At 44.3% G+C, this 11,270-nt stretch overlaps 1 long non-coding RNA gene across 1 annotated transcript in view; it reads right to left on the bottom strand.

Moving 5' to 3' along the window:
* Positions 1–10,294: 10,294 nt before the first annotated feature.
* The window catches only part of LOC135109823 (uncharacterized), a 28,773-nt gene continuing 27,797 nt past the window's right edge, over positions 10,295–11,270 (bottom strand). Inside the window, exon 3 of the long non-coding RNA XR_010272917.1 lies at positions 10,295–11,162. This is a non-coding gene — a long non-coding RNA (uncharacterized LOC135109823). The remainder of the gene's footprint in view (positions 11,163–11,270) is intronic.

Here is an 11,270-nt window from a genome sequence, read left to right on the forward strand (position 1 = left end):
GACGAGTAGCGAGGCAAAAGTGCGGTAATTTGTGTGTGTGTGTGTGTGTATGTGTGTGTGTGTGTGTGTGTGTGTGTTATCTCCCCAAGGACAGGTGTAATACTGGCAGGGAGAGGGAGAGAGGGAGAGAGAGAGGCAAGGTAGAGAACACACACAACCTCAAATCTAATAACGGACTGAGCCTCTCGTGCTTCCAAATTCCCGTGCGGACCAAATACGCGTACGTACACACCCGCATCTGACTTTACGTACACGAAATATTCACGTACATACACGCTCAGAAGCACAAGTCAAGTTCACGTACAGACCGCCACGTTTACGTACATCACATTGCTAAGTTTACGTGTTCGTTAAACTTTTTTAAGCAGGTCGCCAGTAATTAAGTTGACGTAAATAAGTACAGGCCGGCAGATCTACGTACAGACAAGTACACGTACATGACGCTAAATTGACGCACAAGCCGTTAACTTTACGTACAAATCCCGGTAGAAAAACATACAAAACCCGAGAGGAAAAAATTGAGAAAGTTAAAAAAAAATCCTCAGCATGCAGGGACGCGAAGTGTGACTTTTAGCAGCCACCAGAAAACCATCAGGATAAACTTACCGCAAGCCGTCTCTCTCGATACTTAATACGCGGATTTTGACAAGTCTTTTTCCCCGAAGGAGGCGCGAAGGAAGGAGTTCCCGTCGGGGGTAAGAAATTATCCTGAAAATGTGATCGGGGCACAGGTGTTACGCCGCCCGACCCGAGAACGAGGCGTCACTGCTGCCATGAGGACGCGCGGGAGAAGAGGCGTGAGTGAGCCCAAGGGGAATGACTGGCAGTGCGCGGGGCGAGCGAGTCAGTGGGTCGAGTCGTCACAAGGCGATCGCGTCACTAACCGTCCACACTCGCCGACGTCTCGGCCACTACTGGAGGGCCGCGCGGTCGGTGCTGCTGTGGTGGAGGTAGTGGTGGTGGTGGTGGTGTTGCCGCCTGGCCTCTGCGGATGCCTCGTCGTTGTCGTCCGAGCCACCACTGGTCGTTCCAGAACCTTGCTCACGCCGCCACCGCCAGACACCGAAGAACACCAGTCCCAAGGTGAGTCCCTCCTCCCCTGGCCACCGCGCATGCAACCAAACCTTCTCCTTCCCCCCCTCCAGTCCCTCTAGTCCCTCCCTCCCTCAGGTCCCTCAGGTCCCTTCCCCATCCAGCCAATGGCCCTCGGCGCCCACTGTCCTCAGCCGTCGCAGTCTTTCTTTCGACTCAAAAAATTCGTCTTTTTTTTTTTATTAATTTAGTCTCTACTTCCGCGCTCTGTTATTCACCGCCGCATCTCGGCCCCGCCCCCGCCGCCCCTGCTCCTGCCTCCCGCCGCGGCCAACTAACAGGACAGTGAGTGACGGGCGCGGAAGGAAATATCAAGTAGACGAAAAGGAAAGTTATGAAGAGTTGGAAAAGGTAGAAAAGGGAAAAGGTTTGCAACTGATTATCTCCTACTACTACTATTACTACTACTACTACTACTACTACTACTACTACTACTACTACTACTTGTGGTGGTGCTGCTACTGCTGTTACAATTATTACATTTCCGTATTAATTAAGCGCACGAGTCCACACGCCCCTCAAAAAAAAAAAAAAACATGACAAAAAAGTTACGCCGCAGTTCCATCCTGGCCTTGCAAAAATACTAATTACACCAACAACATTACTGTACCACCACCACCACCACCACCAACAACAACAACAACAACAACAACAACAACAACACTGCCATTATCACCACCATCATCACCACCATCACCACTACAACCACCATTACCACCACCATCACCAAACCTGACCATTAACATCCAAGTCCTTCCATCAACGCCAGCTTACACACACACACACACACACACACACACACACACACACACACACACACACACACACACTCCTCCTGTCCACACTGTGTTGCCGATGTGTGAGTCACGGTGTGTTGCTGAGGGCAAGAAGCTCCTCCTCCTCCACCTACACCTTCTCCTCCTTCTCCTCCTCCTCCTCCTCCTCCTCTTCCTCCTCCTCCTCCTCCTCTTCCTCCTCGCATCAATGGCGGGTTACGAGGTATGGAAGGGAGGTGAGGGGGATAGAATGAGTCACTGAGTGGGAATGGAGTGGGCCAGGAGTGGGAGGTTAATTAGGGTGGAGTGGAGTGGAGTGAAAGTGGAGTGGAGGTGGTGGTGTGAAAAGTGACCAAGTAATTATCCGTTTTGCTGTGTTTCGTCTTTATTTTCTTCTCTATTCTCTTTTTTTTTCTTTTGTTTAATTATTTGTATCTACACTTTATTCGTCAGTGGTGGTGGTGGTGGTGGTAGTAGTAGTAGTAGTAGTTGTTGTTGTTGTTGTTGTTGTTGTAGTAGTGAAACTATGAGCAGTGTAATGAAGAGTAACACAATTAGTATAAATTATAGCAGTAGTAGATATGTAGGAATTGAATTTGCAGTATACGTATCAGTAGTAGTAGTAGTAGTAGTAGTAGTAGTAGTAGTAGTAGTAGTAGTAGTAGTAGTAGTAGTAGTAGTAGAAACAAGAGTAGCACCAGAAGCAACATAGTAACAGTACAGAAGTGATGAGAGGGTAACAAAAGTAGCAGTGGCGGTAGTAATAGAAGTAGTAGTTGGCAACAGTAGTAACACCACGACCACCACCACGACCACCACCACCATGACCACCACCACCACCACCATCACCACCACCACCATTACCACCACTACCACCACTAATAACAGCGGCAAATAACACCTAAACAAGACAACAACATTAGGCGCACAATGAATGGAATCGCTTTCAAAATGGAACAAAATCGAAGCGAACGAAAAAAAAAAAGGAAAAGAAAAAAGCGCAAAAAAAAGAAGAAAAAAAAAAAGAGAAATCGCAAAGGGAACACCGTAACCAAATTCCGTATTGGGTCGGACCGGATTTGGGAATCGACCGGATGAACCCCGAGGGAAATAAGGGGAAAATAAAGGGAAAATACGAGAAAATAAGAGAAAATTTAGGAGGAAAAGCCGGTCCGAGTAAGGTGAGGTTGTGTCGCGTCACTTATGAAGACAGCGACCCCACATGAGAGAGAGAGAGAGAGAGAGAGAGAGAGAGAGAGAGAGAGAGAGAGAGAGAGAGAGAGAGAGAGACAGAACAGACAAACTCATACAAAACACAGACGTACAGACACACACACAGACTCAAAAACACATTTATAGACATAAGACAAACAGAAACAGACACACAAACAAACAGACAGACAAATAAAAAAAAATACACTCATACATACATAGCCAGACATATACACAAACACACAGACAGACAGGAAGACACACACACAATACCGAGATAAAACAAATATACGTCCCATAACAACACACTCATGGACAAACAGACAGACAGACAGACAGACAGACAGACAGACAGACAGGGAACACACGAGGAAAAAAAAGAAAACAGTAGAACAAAACAAGAAGAGAAAAAACGTAAACAAGAACAGACAAGATAGAGAAATAGAAACACACAAGGAAAAGAAAGAAGAAAAAAACAATAGAACAACAAAACAATAAAAAAAAAGAACAAAATACACATGTAAATAACACACACACACACACACACACACACACACACACACACACACACACACACACACACACAGACACACAGGTCGCATATGTCCGTATCGCCAGGTAACCAACACGCCTTGTCACCGGAAGGAGCGGAGGAGGAGAGCAGATCGAGTCCTGCCAATTCGTCTGCAGCATCACATCGACAGCCTTCCAAAACTCAGCCCACTCCCAGCCAGCCTATCGAGAGAGAGAGAGAGAGAGAGAGAGAGAGAGAGAGAGAGAGAGAGAGAGAGAGAGAGAGAGAGAGAGGATGGATGAAAAAGGACAGTGGAAAGAAAAGTACATACATAAACAGAGAAAACGTAAAAATGATGCAAGATAGGGAATAAAAATGACAAGAGAGAGAGAGAGAGAGAGAGAGAGAGAGAGAGAGAGAGAGAGAGAGAGAGAGAGAGAGAAGGGAAAATGTAAACAACCTAATAACATCTGCCTTGAAATGTAACTGACACCAAACACCGATAAAGCTGACAAATATTTCCCAGTTTTTCTCCATTCTAAGGAAGGGGAAGAAGGGGAGACGAAGAAGAAGGAGGAGGAGGAGGAGGAGGAGGGGGAGGAGGATAAATTCACTGTTATTTTTGAGAAGGAAAAGTTAATAGGGCGGTCAAAGTTAAAATGAAGTGAGGTCAGATTATCATAACAAAATAAACACACGTACCATAGCAACACATTCAGCCAGAGAGGAGGTGAGAGGTGAGTACTCCCCTTGTAACACCCGCTTGATGATAACTTAAGGAGCACAGGCACTTTTTTTTTCTTTTTACTTGAAGGAGAGTAACCAAGAGCACAAATGAAAGGAGAAAGAAAGAGACAAAAAAATGAAAAAAAGTGGTTTGTAGCTCATTATTATTGGGAATAATTGGTCCCTCATCCTACTCCCACTATTCCTACTCCTCCGCATCCTCCTTTTCCTCTTCCTCTTCCTCTCACTCCCCACAAACATAAGTAAATAAATGAAGTCAAAGAAGAGATTCCAAAACAAACTAACCCATTCCCTTCCCTCTCTTCATAACATCAATGTAATAGAAAAAAAAATAGTTAGGGCGTTTCACAGTCACCCTATTTCGTTTGCCAGCTAAAAAACAAAAGCACTTCAGCCGTGATCAGGTTGTTTGGGAGCGTACCAATAATCGGAACTGGTAAGAGCCAATTGTACAGTCTTTTCGTAAGCTAACCAAAACGCTTCCGTTATAGGTAAGCTCCCGAACAAATAGGAATGTTTCGTTTGGATAGCTTACGAAGAGATTGTGGAACTGGACCTTAATCTGCAGTAATCTCAGTACATGTTATATATAAAGAAACGTAGCTATTATTCTTCCCTTCACCCCCGCGAGCTCCATGTTTTCATTTAACACCTGGAAATAAAGGAGAAATCAAGTTAAACAAAAGACATTCCAAAAAAAAAATATTAGTCCATTCACTTTCCACATTTAGAAGCGTCGCGATAGAAAGTTGCCTCATACTTGATACCTTACGGATGATGGGACGAAAAATGCTGGTAAGTTGAGCTCAGGTTTAAAGAGCTATAAGGAAGAGGAAATGTGCACCACGATCGCCATGTGACTAAAGATTATCCAGGGTGTGATGAACGATACGGGGGAGATCTTTAATTTCTCTTGTAAATGATCTGTAGTAGTAGTAGTAGTAGTAGAGGTGGTGGAGGTGGTGGTGGTGGTGGTAGTGATGGTAGTGTTAGGTGTTGTTGTTGTTGTTATTGTTGTTGAAGATGATATTTCCTTTTCTTCTTTTTCTTCTACTACTTCCTTTTCTTTGCTCTAGTTCTGGTGCCAGTAATTGCGTGGCGGCAGCAGCAGCAGAAGAACAAATAGAAACCCCAGTCGCACTCCATCCCTCCGTGTAAACAAACCAACATCCCCCTACACATACAAACAATAACAACAACTCCTGTACCTTAATAATGTTTTCAGTTGGGGTCTATTTTCTTCACCACTCCAGCAAAATATCGTCAGCGTAACATCCATTAGCGATTTGCAGCTTCCCTCCCATCCATCAGCTGCAACACAACCCGTATTTAAGGAGGGAAAACAACTTTGAAACCGGGACCTTCTCTCTCTCTCTCTCTCTCTCTCTCTCTCTCTCTCTCTCTCTCTCCCGCCCACGCATCTCTTCCGAAGGCGTGGGCAGTGTGTGTGTGTGTGTGTGTGTGTGTGTGTGTGTGTGTGTGTGTTAGTAATATCTTTTTAAATCTGTGGTAAATGTTTTTTTTTTTTTTTCAATGTGTGTGTTTTCTCTTGTAGTCTTATTATTATTATTATTATTATTATTCTTTTTTTAAGATCTAGGCATACTTACTTTATACTGTGTGTGTGTGTGTGTGTGTGTGTGTGTGTGTGTGTGTGTGTGTGTGTGTGTGTGAACAGAAAACCCCACTTCTTACTACAACATACATACATGCGCACATACACCTACACAAACACATGCAAACACACGTACATATACATACATACATACATACATACATACATACATACATACATACACACGTACGTACGGAGCATAAATAAAGCAAAGGAGAGAGAGGAAGGGACAAAGTGGAGGAGGAAGAGAAGGAAGGAAATGCGGGATGCAAAAGTGAGAACCAAAAACAGAATAAAAGTAACTGAGAGGAAGAGGGAGAGAGAGAAAAGGAAAAAAAGAGAGGGGAAGGAGAGAGACAGGGAGAGAAAACAGGAGGAAAAGACCAGAGGACGGAAGGAAAGAGAGAAAAGACAAAAGAGGTGAACGTAAGAATAAGGGAAATAAAAGGACAGTAGGAGGAAAGGAAAGAGGAAGAGGTAGGAAAGGAGAGAGAGAGAGAGAGAGAGAGAGAGAGAGAGAGAGAGAGAGAGAGAGAGAGAGAGAGAGAGAGAGAAGGATGCAAAACACGAAATCGGATTTTCACCAAAGGAAAACCGTAGACTCAAGGGAGAAAGAGAGAGAGAGAGAGAGAGAGAGAGAGAGAGAGAGAGAGAGAGAGAGAGAGAGAGGGAGAGAGAGAGAGAGAAAGAGTCAACACATTTTAAAACCAAGACAGCAAAATAATGTGGGAAGTGAGAAGATGAGGAGGAAGAGAAAGAAGAGGAAGAGGAGGAGGAGGAAGAGGAGGAGGAGGAGGAGGAGGAGGAGGAGGGCATCTTACTCACCAAAAATTAGGACCTGTGGTAAATGGCAGTGTTACCAGATCCTGACCACACAAGCACCGCAGTCTTCACCATTTCTCCCCTCCCCTTCCCCTCACTCTCTTACCCTCACCTTCTTGCCTCCCCTCTCCTCTTCCCCTTTTCCCTCTTCCTTGCGATTATTCTCTTTAAAATCCATCACCCTTCCCTTCTTCCTTCATTTTTCTTTCCTCTCCTTTCTCTCCTTTTCTTTTACTTTTTTTCCTCTTCCCCTCTCCAGGTTCCATTCACCTTTCCTCTTTCCCTTCCTTCCTCTCCCCATCTTTCTTCTCTCTCAAAATTCATTATTATTCCCTTTCTCTGCGTTTCTCTTTTCTCCTTCTCTTCCTTTCTCTCTCTTCTCTCTCTCTCTTACACGTACCTTTACCTCTTCTCTCACTTTCTCTTTTTTCTCCCTTTCCTTCCTCCCTTTCTAAAACACATTACTTTTTTTTCTTTTCTATCTTCTCTTCATCTCTTTTTCTTTATCCTCCCTTTTCCCTCATCTCCTTTCGTCATCTCCTGTTACTATTTTTCTTCCCTTTTCATTCTTCCTTTCTCGAGAACTCCATTCTTGTTTCCCAACTTTCCTTTCTTTCATTTTCTCTCTCCTTTTATCATTTTCCTTCACCTCTTCTCCTTCCCAAGCTGCCCTCTTCCCTTTATTCCATACTCACCCCTATGCCCTTTTCCCCTCTAATATTTCCCCTCACATTTTTTTTCCTTCCATTGCACAGGAAAATTGCTCCTTTTTCGATTACTTTTTCATCTGCCTTACCTTGTTTTTGCAGCATTTTTTCCCTCTCCGTTTTTTCCCCCTTCCATCTCCCCTCTTTCCATTTTGCCAATCATCTCTCAACTTTTAAATCCATTTTTTTACATTAACATCCCTCATTTTTCCCCCTTAATTCTGCACTGAGGTAATATATTGTCCATACTTTTCTTAAATAATCATATCTTTCCTTCATTTCCCTGACTATCTCTCTCTATCTCCTTCACGTCGCCATATTTTCCTTCCTTCCCTCTCTCGCTCTGTCATTGGCCCAAAGGACTCAGGTGTCACGAGCAGCAGCCAATCAGACAGCCACTAATTATCCGTGGAGAGGGGCTGGCTGGTAGGGAGGAGATGGGCGGTGAGTCTAATGGACGCGACTCGATACGTACGCTATTGTATCAGTTCGTCTTGTTGTCGGTGTAAAACAGACGAACACAGTTGGACGGGTGTGTCCTTACCAGCCTGGTTGCCTTCAGTACGTACAGGTGGCGGTAATAGTGAGAGGAGATGGGGGCTGTTTATTACTGGTATTACTTCTGCTAGTGTTGATGTGGATGCTAATGCGTGTAAATGATAATGTTTAGACTTTTGTTTTTGTTGCTGTTGTTTTATTAATGTTAATTACTACGTACTACTAACTATAACACGTGATACTTTTGCTTTTCTTACTACTACTACTACTACTACTACTACTACTACTACTACTACTTTTTATGTAAGAGGGTCACTGGCCAAGGGAAACAAAACCAGAGGAAAAAATAAATCTCACTTAGGCGCCAGTCCCATAAGAGACGTCAAGAGAATCACCGAAAATTGAAGGATAAGTGTCTTGAAACCTTCCTCTTCAAAAGTTCAAGTCATAGGAAGGAGGAAATGAAGAAGCAGGCAGTGAGTTCCACAAGAGTTAGGTTCTAATGTTTCTTTTTTTAATATAACAGATGAAAAAGTAGGTAAATGTTCTACAACTACTACTACTACTACTACTACCGCTACAACTATCGCTGCACACCACCACACTCCTCGACTCCAAAATCAAGTAAAAAAATAAAAAATAAAATAAAAACCACGCAAGGAGGAGGAAAAAAAAATATATGCAAATAGTAAAATCTTTCGAGCCGCTTGCCAATCAGCTTATTACTCTTAACGCGCAGAGCAATTATGTAAAATATCACGTTATGACGCAGCCTTCACTCTATATCGTTCCTTCCCTCGCATCACTAATGACGATAACTCACAGGGATGGCCAGGGCAGTGAGGGCGTGAGGGCAGTGATGGCGTGAGGGGAGGGAAAAATAAAAAAAGAAGGGGGAAAACATTTAACGACCAGGTGATAGTTATTTCCCTTGCGTTTAAAATGGAAAAAAAAAAAACTGGTTCGAATCAGCTTGTAAATTAATTGTGTGTGTTTTTTTTTTGTTTGTTTGTTTTTTCTTTATTTGCACAACTCCTCATGGCAACGTTTTCAAGGGCTAGGTGTAAAAAACAGTTGTTATATCTCGTTTGTTGTTGTTGGTTATGTTTATCAATAGGGGAAATTATAAAAAACATGCACTTAGTTTTTTTTTTTCCTCGCTGGTTTTCTCTTGCTTGTCTTGTCTCTTATTCCGCTGATTCAGTTATTTTTCCCCTTCCGTCGTCATATGCATGCTATTAATTCTTTCCCCCTCCTCCTCCTCCTCCTCCTCCTCCTCCTCCTCCTCCTCCTGCTCCTGCTCTTTCTCCTCTCTTTTTCCTCGCCTTATACATCTTTTAAATCTTCCTTCTTCTTCTCAATACCTTCCATCTCATCCTTCATCTTCTCCTTTTCTTCCCCTTTCCTCTTGCTCTTCCTTTCCTCCTCAACAATCTCTTCTACATCTCCTTTGCGTGCCAACTTCCAGGCTCTTCTTTACCTCTCTTCTTTCAGCCCTTCCTCCTCCTTCCCTCTGACCTCCCAAGAGAGAGAGAGAGAGAGAGAGAGAGAGAGAGAGAGAGAGAGAGAGAGAGAGAGAGAGAGAGAGAGAGAGAGAGAGAGAGAGGAAGCAGACAACTGGCGCCAAGCTAATCTTATCACAGACGCAGTGTTGGGAGATTGGCGAATCCTAACAGTGTCGCCACAAGGGTCGGCGTGGCTCGTGGCTCGCTGGATAGGAAGAGTGCAAGGATACGAATACAAGGGTTCGAGTCCCGCTGCAAGTCCCTCCCTGTTATTGCCCCCCCTCCTCCATTAAACACGCCATAACCTGCATGCGTGGTAGCGGGGAACCCCTCCCTCCCTCTCTCTCTCTCTTCTTCTCTCTCTCTCTCTCTCCTCTTATTGCCCGCCTCTCTACCCTCACATCCTTCATTGACGATAATTGCAATGCACCTCCTTAACCAACCCTAACCACCGCCTCGTGCTGGGGGCAATACAGTGGCCGAGGGAGTAAACCACGGCCGGACATGCCCATCATACCCCCACCACACCCACCATACCCCCACCACACCCCACCACACCCACCACCATACCCATACCCCGCTACAGGCGATATGGCCATAAACAAACATACCCGCCACTGACCAGGTATGTTTATGGTATGCATGTACTAAGTAAACCATACATACATACATACGGGCATACAAAAACCAGGGAAATTCAGGTATTGTTGTGATTAAGACACTTCACTCACATTTATTAATCTATTTATTTATTTTCTTATTTATTTATTTATTTATTTTCTTTTTTTGGGGGGGCAGGAGGTGAGAGGTGTTTTTTTTTCCTTATTTTTTGTCCTTTGATCTTAAGTCTTCTTAGAAAACCCAATAACTGATTCTTGAGTAACACTTGACTCACTCCAGCTTTCTTTTCGGGTTTTTGTTAGTTTTTTTTTTTTTTTACGCCTTTAATCTACCAACAATTTCCTTATAACACTTAACCTAACCTAACTTAACACACATTATCGCATTTCTCAGTGATTTTCGTCAATTCTTTACGCCTTAGACCCTTTTACCGTTATTTGGTAGATCTTCCTTTAATTACTAATTACTTTAATTACTCTGAGACATCTTCACTTGCACTACAACCACCTCCAATCTTTAAACTGGGTAAAAATTGCAAAACCTATTCTTTTAATCCCTTACTTTTTTGTAGATGCTCATAAAGATGTCATGTATTGCTTCTCGTACCGTTAGTTATTCCGCGTCGCAGTGAAAGGCTAATCTACTGAGAGTCTCCTTAGAAAACCCGACAACTGGTAGATTCTCAGAGTAGAGGACGCTGGACGGAGTGAGAACCCTGACTACAGCAGAAGGAAGTGAGGCAGGCCACCCCTGACCCCCGCCAGCACTGCACCGCGCCGCGAGTTGCCCAGGAGAAGGAGACACGCCGCGGCTCCCTGCAGGGCTTCATTTTACCCTTAATAAATAGCGGTAAACATCCCGCTACGCCCCTCAATCGACTTCCAGGGCGGCTCCTCATGGCCCCGCCCTGCCCCGTGATGCCGCGCGGCCCACCCTACGCCCCGTCCCTTAATGAGGCAAGATCACCCGTTGGTCTTGATGAGGGTGCAGTGAAGGGCCCAGTCAGGGACGCTGGGGACGCGGGCTTGGCGTGGCGTGGCGCCCCTCCTGCTTCTGCCTCAAGGAAATGTCTGAGATCAGTGAAATGTGCTAACACCAGTGTCTTCTTCTCTGATCCCTTTTTTATGGTGTGTCTGTGTGTGTGTGTGTCTGTGTGTGTGT

Source organism: Scylla paramamosain, chromosome 19 (assembly GCF_035594125.1).
Source record: "Scylla paramamosain isolate STU-SP2022 chromosome 19, ASM3559412v1, whole genome shotgun sequence".
NCBI classification, from domain to species: domain Eukaryota; kingdom Metazoa; phylum Arthropoda; class Malacostraca; order Decapoda; family Portunidae; genus Scylla; species Scylla paramamosain.